At 35.4% G+C, this 17,075-nt stretch overlaps 1 protein-coding gene across 7 annotated transcripts in view; it reads left to right on the top strand.

Annotated features, from left to right (window-relative positions):
• Positions 1–17,075, top strand: part of PCDH11X (protocadherin 11 X-linked) — a 438,899-nt gene that overhangs the window by 291,572 nt on the left and 130,252 nt on the right. The gene's annotated exons all lie outside the window — the stretch shown is intronic.

Raw genomic sequence — 17,075 nt, 5'->3', positions numbered from 1 at the left:
AGTGTATTTTCTTGTTATTGCATTCTCATTTTTTTTTCTGAACCTAAACAGTTATTTAGAATTGCATATTGTCATTTCAAAATACATAATATTTTAGTTAATCTGGAAAGCAGACTAAGAACAAGCTATTTGGGAAGAAGGAACAGCACTAATTTGCTTTGTAAGGAATGAGATCAATAATTCTCTTTTCAAGTTTCTTAATTCAATCTCTCCATTCCATTTTCTGAAAACAGAATTGATGTAGGGTTTGGTCACAGATTTTAGAACCTCTCAAGTGAGTAAGCATCTCTCCCAATTTGCTATACAGACATAGTCTTGTATGCTGTAACAGTTATCAGTTTATTGCATCTGAATCACAAAGCAGGTTGCTTGACTTCTGCAAGCTTGTAGTTCAAATCCTGTGGCAGGTTAAAAAAAAAAAAATTCTGTGCCAAAGCAGGCATTTTTTTAGTGTAATTGAAGTTCTAATGGTCCAAAAGAACTACTATTCATGCAGTTACACTGATACTTCCACTTATCACTCAAATTATATACTGATGAAAATTTATGTATGCAAGCTTTCTAGTACCTTCCCCTTTCTCAGATATTAAGTTAGGTTTTGGTTGTCTCTCTACTGGATGGCTTGCTCTATGGGGAGATGAGAATGTCAGACATGAGCATTCAAGTCCTTTTCCAGAAGTGTGTGATGTTGATGTCAGTGGTTTCTTGTTCCTTGCCTTCCACTCCAGCCTAGAGTTATCTTTCTGCACAGCCGGATGTTCTGCACCTTGCTCTTTTTTTCATAGGATTGCTTGCATACAAATTGATAGTATACAGTGACTTCTACGTGTGTTAGGTACTTGATCTTCCTTCTCTTTGTTAAGCCTAGAACTAGTTAGACCAGCTCCCAGGAGTGAATTCACCATCTTCTTTTTTTTTTTTTTCTTTTCTCTCAGCTCTTTAGCCTCCTGTATCATTATGTGCCTGTACTTTAAGACCACTACTGTAATCCTATGCCTATATTCTCCTATGCTGTGTTTTATCTACGGTTGTAGATCACTTTAACTAGAGTAGCAGCATGTTATTGCTGTCTATTAGTTTCATGGTTGATATTTATATGTGTATATAAAAAACAATAGATAGTTTACTATACCAGAAGTACAGAAACAACAGTCTGCTTTTCTGATGCTTGCTTCTGGAAACAAAGCAAGCTAAGAAGAAAAACACATCTCTGCATGGCCAAGAAAAGACCGTACAGAGCTTGAGAACACCTGAGGTCTGTGCTGTAAGTCAGCAGCATGTGGCCTGTTTCAAGCAGAGGCAACTATATTTACTGTGCTACAGGGCTACGTAACTAAGAAAAAGCCTGAGTTACCAGCAAGTTTATTCTCTGTGAACATAACTGTAAACTAAACGTTTCACTTTTCTCTTTCATCACAGTGAAATAAAACCTATAACTGCTGTTTTCACACTTACCTGTTCGCGAACTTATCCTTGTTGCTCTCACAGTTCCTTCTACCCAGATCTCATATGCTTGTGTCATCCATGTTCTGGGACTCTGCTTATTTTTTATCTGTGAATGAAAGGTACCTAAAAAGTTCTGTGAGAGATCTGAATGCTGGATATTTGATTCCCCCTTAGCAAATAGTGAGGATAAATATAAGCTTGTCTATATTCCCCCTAGTTTTTTTTAGACTCTGAATTTCAGGTAGAGGGAATAGGGCTGTGTCTGGGCAGAGATGCTGAGTACTGAGCACACCAAGAGGAAAAACCTGAGCTCACAGAAATTTGTAATATGCATTCTAAATAATGATGCTTACTCCTCCCATGATTAGCAATCAAAGAAGAGAAGGAAAAAATGGATGTTGAAAATCAAATAATACATAAAATTGCTTTCCTGGTGAATCTCACTAAGTTTTGGAATCTGTGGATGGTCTCTCATGTGTGTATTTCTCTTCCAAAACACATATTTTGTATCATGTAAGTGTACAATAATCAATCTTTTTCAGAAGCTTAAAAGAATCTTAAATATTCCAGAAGGCCATGAAGTGGGCTTGTTCCTCAAGTATCAACAAAAAAAGGGAGTGTTGATTTGGTAGTGCTTTGAGCACAACTTAAATAACCACAGTATCCCATTTCATGAACTGCGTACAATGTAAGACTTTATATCAATTTTCATTTTGGGACTGTTACTGTGGGTTTTTGTAATTCTGTTTTTTTTTAGTTGGTACTGAGAAGAAAACAAACTAATGAGAGAAAAAAGGTAAGAAAATAGTTCTTGCTATACCTGTTTTTTTTCTTTTTTCACATGTGACCAGTTCTCATGTATTTGTCCAAGATCTCAAGGATTTTTTTTATGGTAGATTAGTTTGGTTCAGAGATTCTGAGAATGTCAGATCTTAAGGAATAATGGAAATGTCCACGTGAAGAGGATATGGACAAAAGTAGGCTGTTACTGCACTGCTCTGCCTGTATGCTGACAGTAATGCATGTGATTGCATTCATGGTCCCAAATGAATAATAAGCCTTTGGGGGGGGGGGGGGAGGGGGAAGGGGAGAGGAGGTTAAACTGTGAGCCTATACCTAAAACGTTCATCTATCTGTCTTCCTGAGTTAGCATAGATCTTCCTGATGCTGTTTTTATGTGCTTGGTGTGATAACTGTACTTGCACAACAGCTTTGCTTTACAGAGGTCAATATGTGAAGTTTTCTGCTTGACTTTAGAGTGTAATACTTGATGTTGTACTAAGGTTAAATGATCTATTTAAGCATTTTCTGAAATGAGTTATCCTTTGTTCACTATGCTTTTGAGTCATAGTATATAATAATGAATGCAAAAGAGAGGCAGCAGTTCCGTTACAAATTATTATTTGCAGAATTACTGCTGACCTCTCATTAGCACTTACAAGTGTCGGACCAGCTCTTCAAATATTAGGGAGATTACATAATGAAAATTCTTAATTTAAGATATATGGCTGTCCAATAGACCAATAGTTCATTCTTTCAGTCTTCTTTAAAAGCTTTCCTTTCTTTGAAGAAAAGGTAACTTGTTTATTTCAAAGGTGGGATTTTTAATAGTTGTCCAGTGTACATTTCCTCTATTCAGTATTAGATTTTCATTACTTACTGTAAAGCATACCATGATTCATCTACCTAGGCATACATAGCCTGTTCCACAGTTTACTGGGTTTGACAGGAAAATAACATAGGTATAAAGTACAAATACAGTAGGCAAACAATGTCTAAAATACTTTTTACTCGTAAGCATGCACCACAGTGTTACTAGATATCACCAAATCAGGGAAGATAAATATTTGAACTTGTGCAACTTGTAGGTATAACATAAAGTTGTGTTATGCTCTCCCTATTTTTATTTTGTCACTTGCTTTTTTTGCCAAAAATCACCTAGCCAGTAAGAGATAAATACATACACATTGTTCAGGAATGACATATTTTCTTTTTGCTACACTCATTCTTGGCATGCAGTCACCTTGTTTCACACCTTCCTCCTCCTGGGAGAGGTAGAGAAATATGCTTGGTTTTGAAGTAACAACTTTAAAAATATTTCCAGGTGTAATCCAGGTCTTGTAAAGAAAGGAACCAAGGATCTCCCGTGTGACACACATCAGGGATGTTCTGCCTTCCTGGTGTACTGCTGGAGCTCCAGCCTTCTAGCTACTGTTTTATGGTAACAGTACTTCAGCATCTTAGCATTTTTATTGTGTATGGAAGAATCAATCTTCCTTACAAAATACCCAAGGGTGAGTGACTGTGCTTAAGCAGCAAATAGTGCTCTATGTGCCAGATTATAGCCACCATTCCAGTGTGAAAGATATTGTGTGATCTGTCTGTAGAGATTTACTGGGTTTACATACGACTAAAGAACTAATGGCACAGTTATGCTGTAGCTCTGTGCCTAGCTGTCAGCAGTTGGGAGCCTGCTTCAAGGAGATGAGCATTAGCAGTGAGTTGAAGAGTATCAACCTTCAGAATTTTTTTCTGATGGCAGAATACTGTACGAATAGAGTAATGTGGATTTGGAATATCTAAGCAAATATTTATTTGCTTGTCTGATTTTAATTCACTTAAATGGAATTAAGACAGGATGAAATATGCTTTGCGCTTTAGATTTTCGGAATTTCTTGGTCCTGAGTTCTGTTTCAGTTTCATTCAGAAGCTCAGTATTGTTATATAGTCACTTCGGATGTATCATTGTAGGGTCGGACAATTTTTTATTTTGCTTGGTTCCATTCTGGTGAACTTGAATTAAAAGAAAAAAAAAAAGCTACAGGGGGGAAAAAAAAAAAAAACATGCCCAATGCTTAATTGTCACTTCTCCTCTGACCTCCTGCTGAATGCAGCTCTGCTCCCAGAACCTTAAAATTAGATGAAACGCTGTTGCAGAGGGCCTGGAGCTCTGTAGTTTTTTCTGCCTGGGTTTCCAAAATGAGTAACACTGAAATATTTTAGCATTTATTTAATACCGAAAAAAATATTGTGGTCATTCTCCATAGCATGTTTTTTCTTCTGATGTTTTGGTACAAATTGTGTCAGTTTTGAATTGCAAGACTAATATAAGAAAATCACTGAATATTTGTCTACTAATGTTTCCTTTGTGAAGGGAAATGTACTATTCAAAACAGCACCTACTTTTCCTCTGAGGATATCTAGTTTTGTTGGTGACAGCATGTCAAAACTCAAGGTTTAGCACTCTTGTGTATCTTTCATGTCTAGTTTATCAATATGGATCTTATTCAAACTTTTATCATTTGTTTCACCCAGTAGTTATTTGGAGGGAGATAAACTGCTACACATAGGTAAAGCTTCTTCTGTCTAGGGTGTGATGGTACTGCCTAGAAGCATTTTATAATGTCTGAGTGAGCAGACTGTAAGACTAAACAGTGAGAAGAACACCCAAGCTTCTAATTTAAATTCTTCAGTATACTGCTGAGATGTTATATGAGACATAGTTCATTCTCAGTGCTCTAGCAATTCTGGAATGAGTGGCACATGCTGCCTGGAGCACTGTTGGCAGGTGCAGCTTCGAAACAAAAGCTAGCCATGTTTTCAAGAGATATCAGATAGTTATAATAGCTCAATCTTAAACTTCATGAACCATAGAGCTTTTAACAGGATCTTTACTTGTCAAGGCAGTCCTTTCCTAGCTTTGAGTTTGTTAGTTCTAATTGGAGGACTCCTATTAATGAACTGGTCTGTTATTCACAGATGGAATATCTGGTAGAATGCGTCTTCTGCAGTCACTAGACTTCCAGTCTTGAGCAGTCTTTACTACTCTCTCACTTGTTCACAGAGGTTTAGGTTAGGAGGTATTGCTAATAGCATTTTTTTTAAGAAATGGCTCCATTGAAACAGACTGCATTAGCACTCACTTCAGTGAATACCTGGAACATATTGGCCAGACTGATCAGAAAGCAGTTCTATTGTATATTTTTGCGTTTTGTGTAGAATTCTCTGGCTTTTATAAATTTTTAAGAAATGCTTTATGTGCATTATTCTTATAAAGCAAGCATCCATAGTTCTCTAGGCAATAAAGTAGTATATTGTCATGCTTTACATCAGGTAAATACTTTTTCTAAAAAAATATGTTCTTTGAGAAAAGAAAGCGTTTTCTCTGTGGAGGCACAGTAGATGGAAAACATAAAATGTAATTATATCTTGCATAGCAGTATCCATGATTCCTTATTTCATTTCTTGTTTCTGCCATTGACTTAACTTTAACCTTCAATCTCAAGAATCAAGAGGGCATTGCTGTTTGTGCTTTGGTTTGTTGATTTGAAAACTGTTTAATAACTATCTGTTCTGTTATTTTAAAACTGAATTCATTTTTCTGAAGCCCATTGGAGAAAAGGATGATATATATGTGCAAAGTACTATTGCACTATAGACTGTTTCAAATTTCTAACTTCTATTATCAGTCTGTGGCAGTTACTGTATATTTGTATCACAGAGAAGGAGATTTACTGAAATACAAAACCCATGGGATGCAAAAATGCTTAATGTCTACCTAGTAAGTGCAGAGTGCATCACTGATAAGGAACTTTGCAAAGTTATGCTGATACAGCGATGTGCTTGTGGAGCAACAAGCAAATTATTGATTGGAGCTAGAAAGTCATCTTCTTGTAGCTGTTGTTTGTCTTCTTTCTACTATGAGTCCCTAGGGACTCAGTGGGGAATTTGACTGTAGTCTGTACTGAGAGTGGATTTATAGTCTACCTGTGGAGAAAATGGGACTTATCTTGAGGCAGGGTTGTAAACAATTACAGAAAGTGAATTTGTTGGCTGGGTTTAGAGTGAGCCAACGCAAGGACATACAACATGAGAGGAAATTATAGCTCCCCAGCTTAAGGAAGTTTCTTGCACAGTTGTGTGATCTCTATTGTGAGAATTTCTTGGTATTAGTCATTAATGTTTTTATGAAATAAATAAACATCATTCAAGTCTAAAAGGCAACTCTACATAGCTGAAAGGGACTTAATTACTTCAGTTGTAATGTTAGTGATGGACTTGCCACCTTCCTATATGAACCCTGGCTGAAACCTTTGCTAATTCTGATTGTGTTATTTTGAGATATGATTGTACACTTTTCCAGTAAATATATCCCTGCATGTGCTTCAGCTACTGACGTCTTCACAGCACAAGGCTTTTGAACTTAGAGCAAAAGTTGTTGTTTCAGCATTTCTGATTTCCTGATAAACTACTGTGAAACGAAAGCAATGCTGCCAAAGTTTATTCAATCAATGAAACAGCCTCCACCTTAAGAAATTATTCTGCTTAATCTTAGGCATTATCTTTTGGGGGAGGGAATTGGTTGGTTTTTTTTTTGTTTGTTTTTAATGTGTTGAATAAAATCGAAGATAACTATAGTTCGTATTTTGCATAAAGGCCTGAATCAAGTTTTCTGAGTGAAGCTTCATCTCCTGGAGTTTTGAATTCCCCTTATGATTACCACGTTTATCTGGGTTGGGTTTTTTGTTTTTTATTTATTTTGTTTGTTTGTTTTGTTATATATGTTGAAATGCATATGTGTTATACGTTACATATATTATTTCTACAGCTTTATTGACTACAGCATCAGTTCCACAACCATTACACCTTCCTGTATTTGTCCAGCTTCTGTATAAAGGGATTTTTAAATAATGTGAACAAATAGCTTTAACACTAGCTACAGATATTTTTTATTTCTCTGAACCATGTAAACCTGCCAATTGACAGAGGAATTCGCCTAGATGAAAGGTCTTGATTTCTGGCTGCTAATCTGGCTGTACATTTCAAAATCTCCTTCAATGGAAGTTGTTTAACAACAAGCACTTACATTCCTTTTATTTTTCATCAAGTATCAATATGATTTTAAAGAAAGTCAGGTTTACTTTATAGTGATGATTAGTCCCTGGTAAATGGAGTGTCCTGAAAGTTAATTTAGTTTAATTAGGTAACAATAAAAGATATGAAATGAGCAAGGCTGTGTAGATAGCTGGTGATCACACTGAGAAGAATCCAAGTAGAGAAGCCTATTGCTTCTAATAGTTTAAGTACCTTGCACACCCACTGCATGCCCTGAGTACAATAAAATGTTTTATCACACATTCTCTCCATCATACCCAATATATGATCCATACTTCTGCCATAATAGCAGGGTAATTAATTCTGGCTTAAGTATTTAGATAGTTATTAAGCGCTGCAATTACAGGCTTTCTGAATCACAGTACAGAGAAGCAGAAAGCTATTCTCTACACCTTCCTCCCCATCCTCCCGACCCCATATCTGAGTGTTCTGAAAAACTTCAATTTAGCTACAAAAGGAAAAAAAAAAACCCTGCAGGAGTGCATCTTAACGTAGTGTTAATTGTGTGAAGGAAGAACATAGCTCAGGAACACAAGAGGGTGCATTTGGTACAGGACAAATAATCCAAAAAAACAAGTATGATGAATTCACTTTGTGCTGTGGTTGTTGCAGCTTGTTTGTTTATATTGATCTGAACGGAATAGAAATTTTCTTTCATCTGTCATTTACATTCATTTTACTTCTTGCAATTGCCTCTGCCAGCTTACATGCTTGTTTTCAGATGAATCTATTAATAAGATTTCCAGTACATCAAAAGAATTTATTTTGTGCAAGGGTAGAATATAATATAATATACCTAAGGTGTAGGAGGGTTCCTAGCTTCAATTTTACCTACTAAAAGTTATTAATGACTTCAGTGCTGTAAAGGAAAAATCAAAAGAACAATGCTAATTGCATGCTATGGATTTTTTCCATTGCTTACTCATTTAGTTGGTGACTTGCAGAACAGGATATTTACACAGTAGCTTTCTTCTGATTGCAATATGCCACCTGAATGGAAAAAAAAAAAAAAACAGATGTCAAATTCATTAAAAATAGTAGGCAAAGAAATGTAACTAGTGCTGCAAATTTGTATTTAAACACTTTGACTAGAAAATAAGTGAAGTGCAACTTGTTTTGCGCAAAGCACAGACTTACTGTATGCCTATAAACATATAAAATAAATAATAATACATATAAAATAATAATAAAACATATAAAATAAGAAATACCTTGGAGTAGAATTAATATGACTTCTTTATTCAGGCAAATTCATGTATAGTGATAGCTTCAGGGTGAGCTAGCAGGACAGTTACATGGGTAATCAGTAGTGTTGCTGATACAGGAGTTTGTCTGCATGTGCAGTGGGCATGTGTGTGGAAAATGCCCATGCCCACTGCATTCACCTGTTGCCCACATGACTTTTATGTAAGCCCTGCTGATATTAATGCTAATGCTTTTCCCCCCACAAGCCCTCTTTTCTTGCTGGTTTCTTTCAAAGGTGCTCTTTTGTTCTCAGCAATCTCACTTCCTTCTCCTAAGCAGTAAGAACATAGTGTAGGTCCAAAGCCTTACATCTGTTTTTAAAGAACTTTATTTTACAAGGAAGAATGACTACTTTTTTGGGTCACCTGGAGCAGGCATTCACCCTTCTTGATCATCTCCAAGCTGTAAGAGTTCTTAGAGTATTGTAGGTTTATTGGTTGTGTGTTCTGTGTGGCTTGTGTGGAGAGTATTTTCACAGCATTGCAGAATTATGGACTGGTTAAGGTTGGAAGGAACCCCAGAACTGGCCACAGTACTCCAAGTGTAGCAAGTTGAGTAGAGCATTTATTTACCTCTGATTATTTACCTTTGATCTTACTGAAACTTACATTTTTTTTTTTAATTTGAATAATTTTGAAGTAAAGATGGTAGAAGTATTTATCTTTTGTTGCATCATATGAGGAAATAGTATCCACTGCATGCACTCAAGAAGTTTCAGAAATGGCATTCATTGTTGTGCCCTTGTCCTTCTCTGGACCCTCCTCCATTTCTCAGTTCTTTGGACATCGTTCCTTAGGATGGTGTGATTTGTGAGTATGCCAGTAATGTTATTTGTTATTATACAGTAAATGGTTGGAACTAGCTTGCTCTGGTGTAAAACAGTGGTGTGCTCAATGCTTCTGCTCTGCACAGCAGGCCTGTGAGGAAAATCTGGCCTTGGCTATGCACCACAGCTGTCCTTGTGTGCATGCATCACTCTACTACTTCTCCTAGGGGTGTTATGTTTTTTTGCTTTAGTATATTTCTCTGGACTATTTGAGTCACTTCTGTTTTCTTACAGTTTACTTTGCATGGCTTTAGTTTGTTTTCTCACTCGTGCCATTAAGACTATCTTCTAGGAAAGGAACCCACAGCTCTGAGCATTACCAAACCAGGTCTGTGGTGACAGACCTGAACCTCACAAAACCAAGCCCAGAGTTACAGCTGCTTTCCACAGCTACACTCTGGTTGTGTTTTACAAAGACACACCTTCTGCCTAAAGGCAGGGCTGGTGCTGAGCAGGGGCAGCTGCAGGCATAGCAGCAACAGGTACAGGTGGGTTGCATGCTCTTGGGCTGAGGGTGGATGCTGCAGAAAGGATTTTCCACAGGTTAGAGCCAGGACCTCTCTTCTCCCTGCCCAGAGCTGCATTACTTCTTTATACAAACTAACATATGCTGCACTGTGTATTTTGCTGTGTGAAGAAAGATAGTAATCTTAATAGTCACAAAGAATGGCTGCAGTGAATGTAGAAATGAACTAAGAAGATTCAAGAAACAGGGAAAGGCTAATGGCTGTATATTTTGTTTTACTGAAATCGTGCAAGTGGTGAATGCTGAAAGACAATTATTTATTCTGATTACCTGAGAGGACAATTGCAGAGACGTAGCTCTGTAGGAGCAAAGAATATTATCAGTGATACAATACAGCACTTAAATTTATAACACTTTATTCATTTACAAATTCATATTTCAGACATCCATTTCAGAATGTTAACAGAACGTAGCTCGAATATTTTAGTAATTTTGAATATTTCATGTATTCTACTGTAAACAATTTAAAAATTTATTCATTTCCAACCTGATCATTTAGCCATAGAAATGGGAGATTTCTGGCTTTAATCGATTAAAATGTAATGCTTCTTAAAACAACTTGAGAATAAAATGAATATTTTAGACATTTGGAATAACAGAGTGTTCACTGTGGCTGAAACAAAACAAAGCCTACCAGTCAGAAATTCATTTATGTCAATGTATGGAGTAAATTCTCATATTAGGAGTAAAACTTTCATATTGCAATTGGAATTCAGGATGCACATTTTGATCTTGAAAACCATTCTTGTATCTTTCTCAGTGGTATCTCTTCTTGATTCAGGACAGATTATTCTGGACCACTGGATTTTAATGAACATAATACTGATAAAAGTTCCCATTCTTAAATGCCAGAGTACAAAACAATTTCAGCCTGCAGATGTTCTTTATATTTTCCTGCCACTTCATTAACTATTTCACCCAAAGATGGGCTAAATATAACTGCCCTCAGAATGTACTTTACGTTACCTCAGATGACAAAAACACTATCCATTTATCAGAATCGGCAAGCTAGGTGGTTGATGGATATTTTCTGAAGGACACAAAGATAAGTGTTGCAAGGAAATATTGATGCAAAGAGCAGAAGAGTGATTTCACTTCTGTCTTAGTAAGTCTTGAGGTTTTCTGAGAGCCCATTTGGAATGAAAGGGTATCTTTCTTGTCATTCTTCTCCTGGAAGAGCAATGTGTTTGTTTTAACAACTACAAGATATATATACTATATACTAATATATACTATACTAAAATATACTAATTTTATCTTTCCACTTCAACTATTTTTCTTTTCCATTCTAGCTAATAAAATACGTGATATTTAACATCACAGTCATACTGCTGTAACAAATACTAATGTAATAAACATACTGAGATAACATTCCAGTCGGTGAAACACTCTGAAATGCTACACGTTCTTGTATCATAAGAAGATTGTAGCAGTTTTGATAAAAGTAAGGGAAAATGTGCCACCTTCAAAGCATTACTTCTAGAGAAGCAATCTAGCCCAGATATGCCAAAGCACTTCTTTTCTTCTCCACTTAGAAAAGGTCCATTGCTTTCTTGTGAGCTTCTGTGTTGAGTCTTGTTAGAGAGATGTGTCAGCCTGCTATTTTACTGTGTCAGCATGCAGCAAAAGCTGGCTGCTCCTGTGGACCAGGAGTGACGGGGGTCCCCATGGCTTTTGAAGGCTATTGTGAAAGATGTCAAAATTGTTGGAAATGTAGTTTAAAAACCTCTGGAATCAAAAATATTTGGCTGTTATCCAGAACAAATTGAGAATGTCTTTCTTTCTCTTATCTTCATTCTAGATGTCTCAACCTCTTTAGGTTCCAAAAGTTATATTGCCACTTGCTCTCTGTTAATGTACTTTCACCTTTTTTTGTCTTTCTTTTCTTCTTTCTTCCTTTCTCTTTTTATTTTTTTAAAACTGTTGTAGAGCAAACTCATTTTCTACAAATATGTATGTGAATATTGTGCATCAGGTCTGTATCAAATATAAACTACTTGGTAATAGTCTCATCCAGCAATACTGCAGTCATAAATTCTGCAGAACCTGGATTTATTTTGTAGAATGAAGTACAGATGAACTGATGCACAACTACTTGTAGTAGAGTATTTAATGACAATGCTTCAGCATGTCAGCATGTCTTAGTTTGTATGTGTATCTGTTTTTCTCCTGACTTCAGTATACTTTGAACTAAAAGAACCAAAACTAGATATAAATCCCTTTTTCTGAGAAACACTGTTAAAAATAGCTCCATTTATTGGTTAGAAACGATGAGGGCACACTTCTAAGCTTCTTCGTGTGAATGTTTATGATGGCCTATGAAGTTCTATGCATGTCTATTGCTGTGGAAAGTTTTGATCTCTAAATGAAAAAATGAATAGTAGAAAATCATGCATGGAAATCGAATCAAGTTCTTGATTTCTTCTACGTCTCTAAAAGCTTTAATAACTCATTCTGCTTGAACTTAGTGCCTTAGCCTTGACTGGCACAATGCAAAAGTAGGCACAGTAATTCATTTGAACATCATTTATTATTCCATAAATCTATACCTACAGATGAAATGCATTTATATGAAGCACAACTGAAATTAACAGAAAGAAGGTAGAGCTAGAGTGCTATGTGCATTTATGAAAGTATAAATTCTGCTCTATTCCAATGAAAACACACAGAAAATAGGAGGTAAGCAATATTACTGCTTTTAAAACAAATATTCACGATTCTAGTAACATCTGATCAATATTTCTGAGAGACATGCTGTTGGGTCAGCAGTCAGAAGTGATGTGAAATGTTAAAAAAAAAAAAAATATTTCTACATAATCTATTATGTTATTGTAACTGATATGGCTTTTCCTATTAGAAATAATGTGAGATAACAATATCAAAAATGATAACCTGGAAAGTGAAGAAGATACTAAAAAAAAAAAAAAAAAAAAAAAATCAGAATTTAGACTTCCCCAATTCTCAGCCTTGGCAGCAGCACTGCTTTAGTGTTACTTTTGTGTGTAATTTTTATTTAATCACATGTCAAACCGAAGACTTACATGTATTATACTTTAAAAAGCATGCTTTCAGCTTTCGTTTTGACATCTAGTTAGCATACAATAACTGCCTTTCAAAAGCAAAATAAAATGTTTGACAAGCTTTAAATGTTATTTTCAGTTTTATTTGTTCTTTCAGTTCTTTGTTATGTTGAGAAGCAAAAAAAAAAAAAAATCAATTTAATTGTTAAATGTTACTGGAAAACGTATTAGGTAAAAGGAGGATTAGATTCTGAAAGTAAATACTCACTGAGATTCTGTCAGAAGCTTGTGAAGTTCTAGGTTTGTAACACTTTCTTCATTAATTATTCGTTTTAATGAGTGTTGAATGGCCTCTGTTCTGTAAGTGGAAGATGAGAGCATTGGTGTAACTCTATCAAAGCATATGGAACAAAATGCAATAGTGTATAAAGATTTGACCTGGAAGTTACCTTTTGATTAGGAATTTTATTTAAAAACTTTAAATGACCACATCTTCTTAAAGTTTTCCATTTTCTACTTTCCTAGCATTTAAAAGATATAAGTAATAGAGAAAATGAATACTAATAGCAAAAACAGATTTTAATATAAAAAAAATATTTTCAGTACTTGTATATACATTGACTGCATATTAGTAGAAAAAAATGTTGAAGTAATCCTTTTATTTTCATGCTACCTCAGAATGTCTCCTAAACAAATTCTATTTTAAATTAGAATTATCATCTAAATAATATAATAAATTCAACATAAACTAAACAGTAATTTTTTTCTTTATGATCCCCTTTTAAAAGGATATTAATTTGCTTCAACGAATGAAGATAATAAGGTTAATAGTTTAATGTTCTTCAGTTGATATCTGCTGCTTTTTCTATTACCTTTTTTCAGTTTTTGATTATAAATTGGCTAACCCCTGGTGTATAATTCCAGAAATTATCCCTTCAGAGTATCCAAAGCTATTTACTCATCTTTTATTCTTCCCTCTGCCACAGCCTAATTATTGTAGTGAAAGATTGAACACATAATAGTTTGGGGCTTTGATCAGTCTTCATATAAATTTCAATAATGAGAGTGAAAGGTTTGAGGTTTTTCTGAGATAATTTGATCCCTCCAGACACAGGCTGCTTTTACTAAATGCATTTCATTTTGGGATGCCATATGAGACTTCTGACAGAACTTGTGACTGGGTTCATAACGTCTCTGGAACCAGAATTTTGTTCTCAGAACAACAAAGATAATTTAATACTGTTTAATGTACCAGAGAAATCATATAATTCTGGATACTTTTTCTTATTTTTTTCCTCTTTTTAACTAGTTGGTCAGATAGTATTACAAGTTCCTCAGCATTTTTGAAATGCAGTAAGAATACATAAAGATTTTGCTCGCATTTGTCCCTTTTTGAAGAAAATATAGTAAATGTCATTCAAATAAATAAAATAAACCATAATCTCGTTATTCTATTGCTATCAGTGTAACTCCCTTTGGAAATAAATAGAAAAGCAGCTGGAGGCTGAGGATATTTTATAATCATATCAATTGAAATTTTAATGCCTCAAGGAGGAAATTTACAAAATAAATGTGACAGAAGATAAGTCCCAGATTTTGGCCAAGTTTTATTAGAATGACTTGTTCCAGATCATTGTCTGATGTCTGCTTGAATTAAGAGTATGGCAATACTTTTAAGTAGAGAAACAAATGTTTTTTTCATCTTGATAAATTATGCCAGAAGTGCTGTGCCCTGTCTTGGTGTTGTCAGGTGAGACATAAGCGCTGTCAAATCCTAAGTGGTGAGCTTTTAGCTCATTCTGGTTAATCTTACATCATCTGCTTTTCATCTTTCTTACAATTAACGTCTCAATTTATACAGCTAAGTATTTGCAGTTCTGTAGTTTTTGTGGTAATTTTAGAGACATTCGGATTTCCAATAGCTATTGTGAACAGCAGGTTCATATAAGGCAGAGGCAACTGTCTGATCAGTTCCCACATGCAATGGCTTGCAGGCAGGTGCAGTTTTGTGGGGGGTAAATCTAGATCATTACAGGGATATTTTTCCTATATCAACTCCACAAAACTTTAGTTTTTTAGTAGGCAGAGATTGCTGGTGTGAATAGGGCTCTGAGAGGCACTTGCCAGTTAAGAAGTAGAATAGTGTGTTATTTTTTCTTATAAATTTTATGAGTTATAAACTTTCATAAGTTATATATTAGTTATTTCCAAAGAGTGAAATAATATTATTCTGATGGCAGCAATTTACTTTGAATGGATTCTGAGACTTCTATGGTCCTGGTTGTGATCTTCCCACCCCTTTCCATACAGTGCAATGAAGAATTGCTCTGTGCTCAGGTTTCCAGATTTCTTGGCTTGATCTGTTCCAGTTTCCCTCAGCTGCCAAATGAGGGGAAAATCTAGCACTAGAAATTTAGTAAATGTATGGAACTGCTTCAGAAAGCAGGACTGGAACATACAGAGTACTTGATTTCCAGAGAAATCATCTGGAAAAACAGAATGCCAGAAAGAATGAATGCAAAGTGCTGATCTACGCTGCACTGATCAGTGGTACACCAGAAAGGAGACAACTGGCAAAAGATCATTAGAGATGGAGCTGGACCCTAGCCCTCACCCTAACTTAGGACAGAGTTATCAGTTGGCAAGGAAAATGTACTTTTAAAAATAGACAGAGGCAGTGGAACCTGGTGGAGATGTGAAATAATCCTTCATCTCTTCTCTGTGCTTTGAAGACATCCACTGAATCTCTGTAACAAGTTTTAAGCAGTACACAAGGAATCATGTGCAAGCATGTATTCTCTGATATTTCTTACTGTTCTCCCTTATGCACAAGACAGATTGAAATAATAAGATCTGAAATAGACTAAAGTGCCGAATACCAGAAAGATGAGTGGGGATAAGCAGAGCATGATGAATGAGACGGAAGCAGTGATTTATTTTGTAACAAGAAAGAGTCAGATTTGACATTAGAAGAAAACCTATCCATTAGTAATGGTGAAGCACTCAAACCAGTTTTCTGGGAAAGCAATGAATTTCTTATTGGTAACTTCTAAGAACAGTTTTGACTCACATCTGTTAGGAATTACGTAAGTGAAGTTGATCTTGGCTGTGCTGCACTGTGCAGCAGCTGTCTTGTAGCATATGTAGTATTGCCACAGTGCAAGACATTTTGAAGAAAAAGAGGAACTTCACTTTGTAGCAAAAATTTCGTATACTTCATTGCATTCAACACTGTGCCCTACAAGTGACTAAACACCTCAGGGTAGTGTATACTCTCATCTTTTTTTATCATAGCTGAAAAATACTTTCTTCAGCAATTCTGGAATTGGACAGTTTTGCATTCCCTTTCAGATGGAATTTTGATGATTTGACTTTGAAATAAAAGTTTTTATTATTAAGTTAAATGCATTTCAGATTGCTGTTTGGTTATTTTTGTGGTTTTCTTTTTTAATGTTAACATTGCAAGTTTTCAAGATACTCCTAGCAGATCTGCTTTCTTTTTTTTTTTTTTTTTTTTGCTTCTACATTTTCTTTCAATACAGTGATAGATTTACACTTCATTAAGAACGAAAATGTTGTCCTGTGCCTGATGCGTTAAGTCTTTTACTCTCCTGGCCCTTCCTTCAAGTCATTACCTGTGCTTCTTCCTCTGTTTCCCAGCTTCCAGTCTTTTACTGTTAGACGCAGATCTGTGGTATAATGGAAATCAAAGGGGTTGTAATGAAATGTCTGAAGCAGAGTAGTGGAATCTGCTTTCAATTCATTAATTTAATGGATGTGCAAAATCTATTAAAATTGTTTTCAATACATAAGGTGTATTATTGTTTGTTCTTTCTCTGACTTGGAAGAATACAACAACATTAGAAGTATGTCACATTTCTTTAGGCCCAAAAGTGTGAAGCAGCTTTTAATGGGAAAGAAAATGTTTTCTAGAAACTGGAAAACTGAGTAGTGAAATAAATTGAGCCTCAAAAACTGATTGAAATCTACAAGTCAGTATACAAAAGGCATCCAAAGACTTGTGAAGTCTGACAGAATCTCCTTAGTTTGTGGTGTCTCTCATTTTGCATCAGGGCTTACTTTTCTAAAAAGTAGAAAAAAGCAGTGATGTCAGGTG

The sequence above is a fragment of the Meleagris gallopavo genome, chromosome 9, assembly GCF_905368555.1.
Source record: "Meleagris gallopavo chromosome 9, MGAL_WU_HG_1.1, whole genome shotgun sequence".
Lineage (NCBI taxonomy): Eukaryota > Metazoa > Chordata > Aves > Galliformes > Phasianidae > Meleagris > Meleagris gallopavo.
The sequence above is the reverse complement of the archived record's forward strand: the minus strand, read 5'-3'. Positions and strand labels throughout refer to the sequence as shown.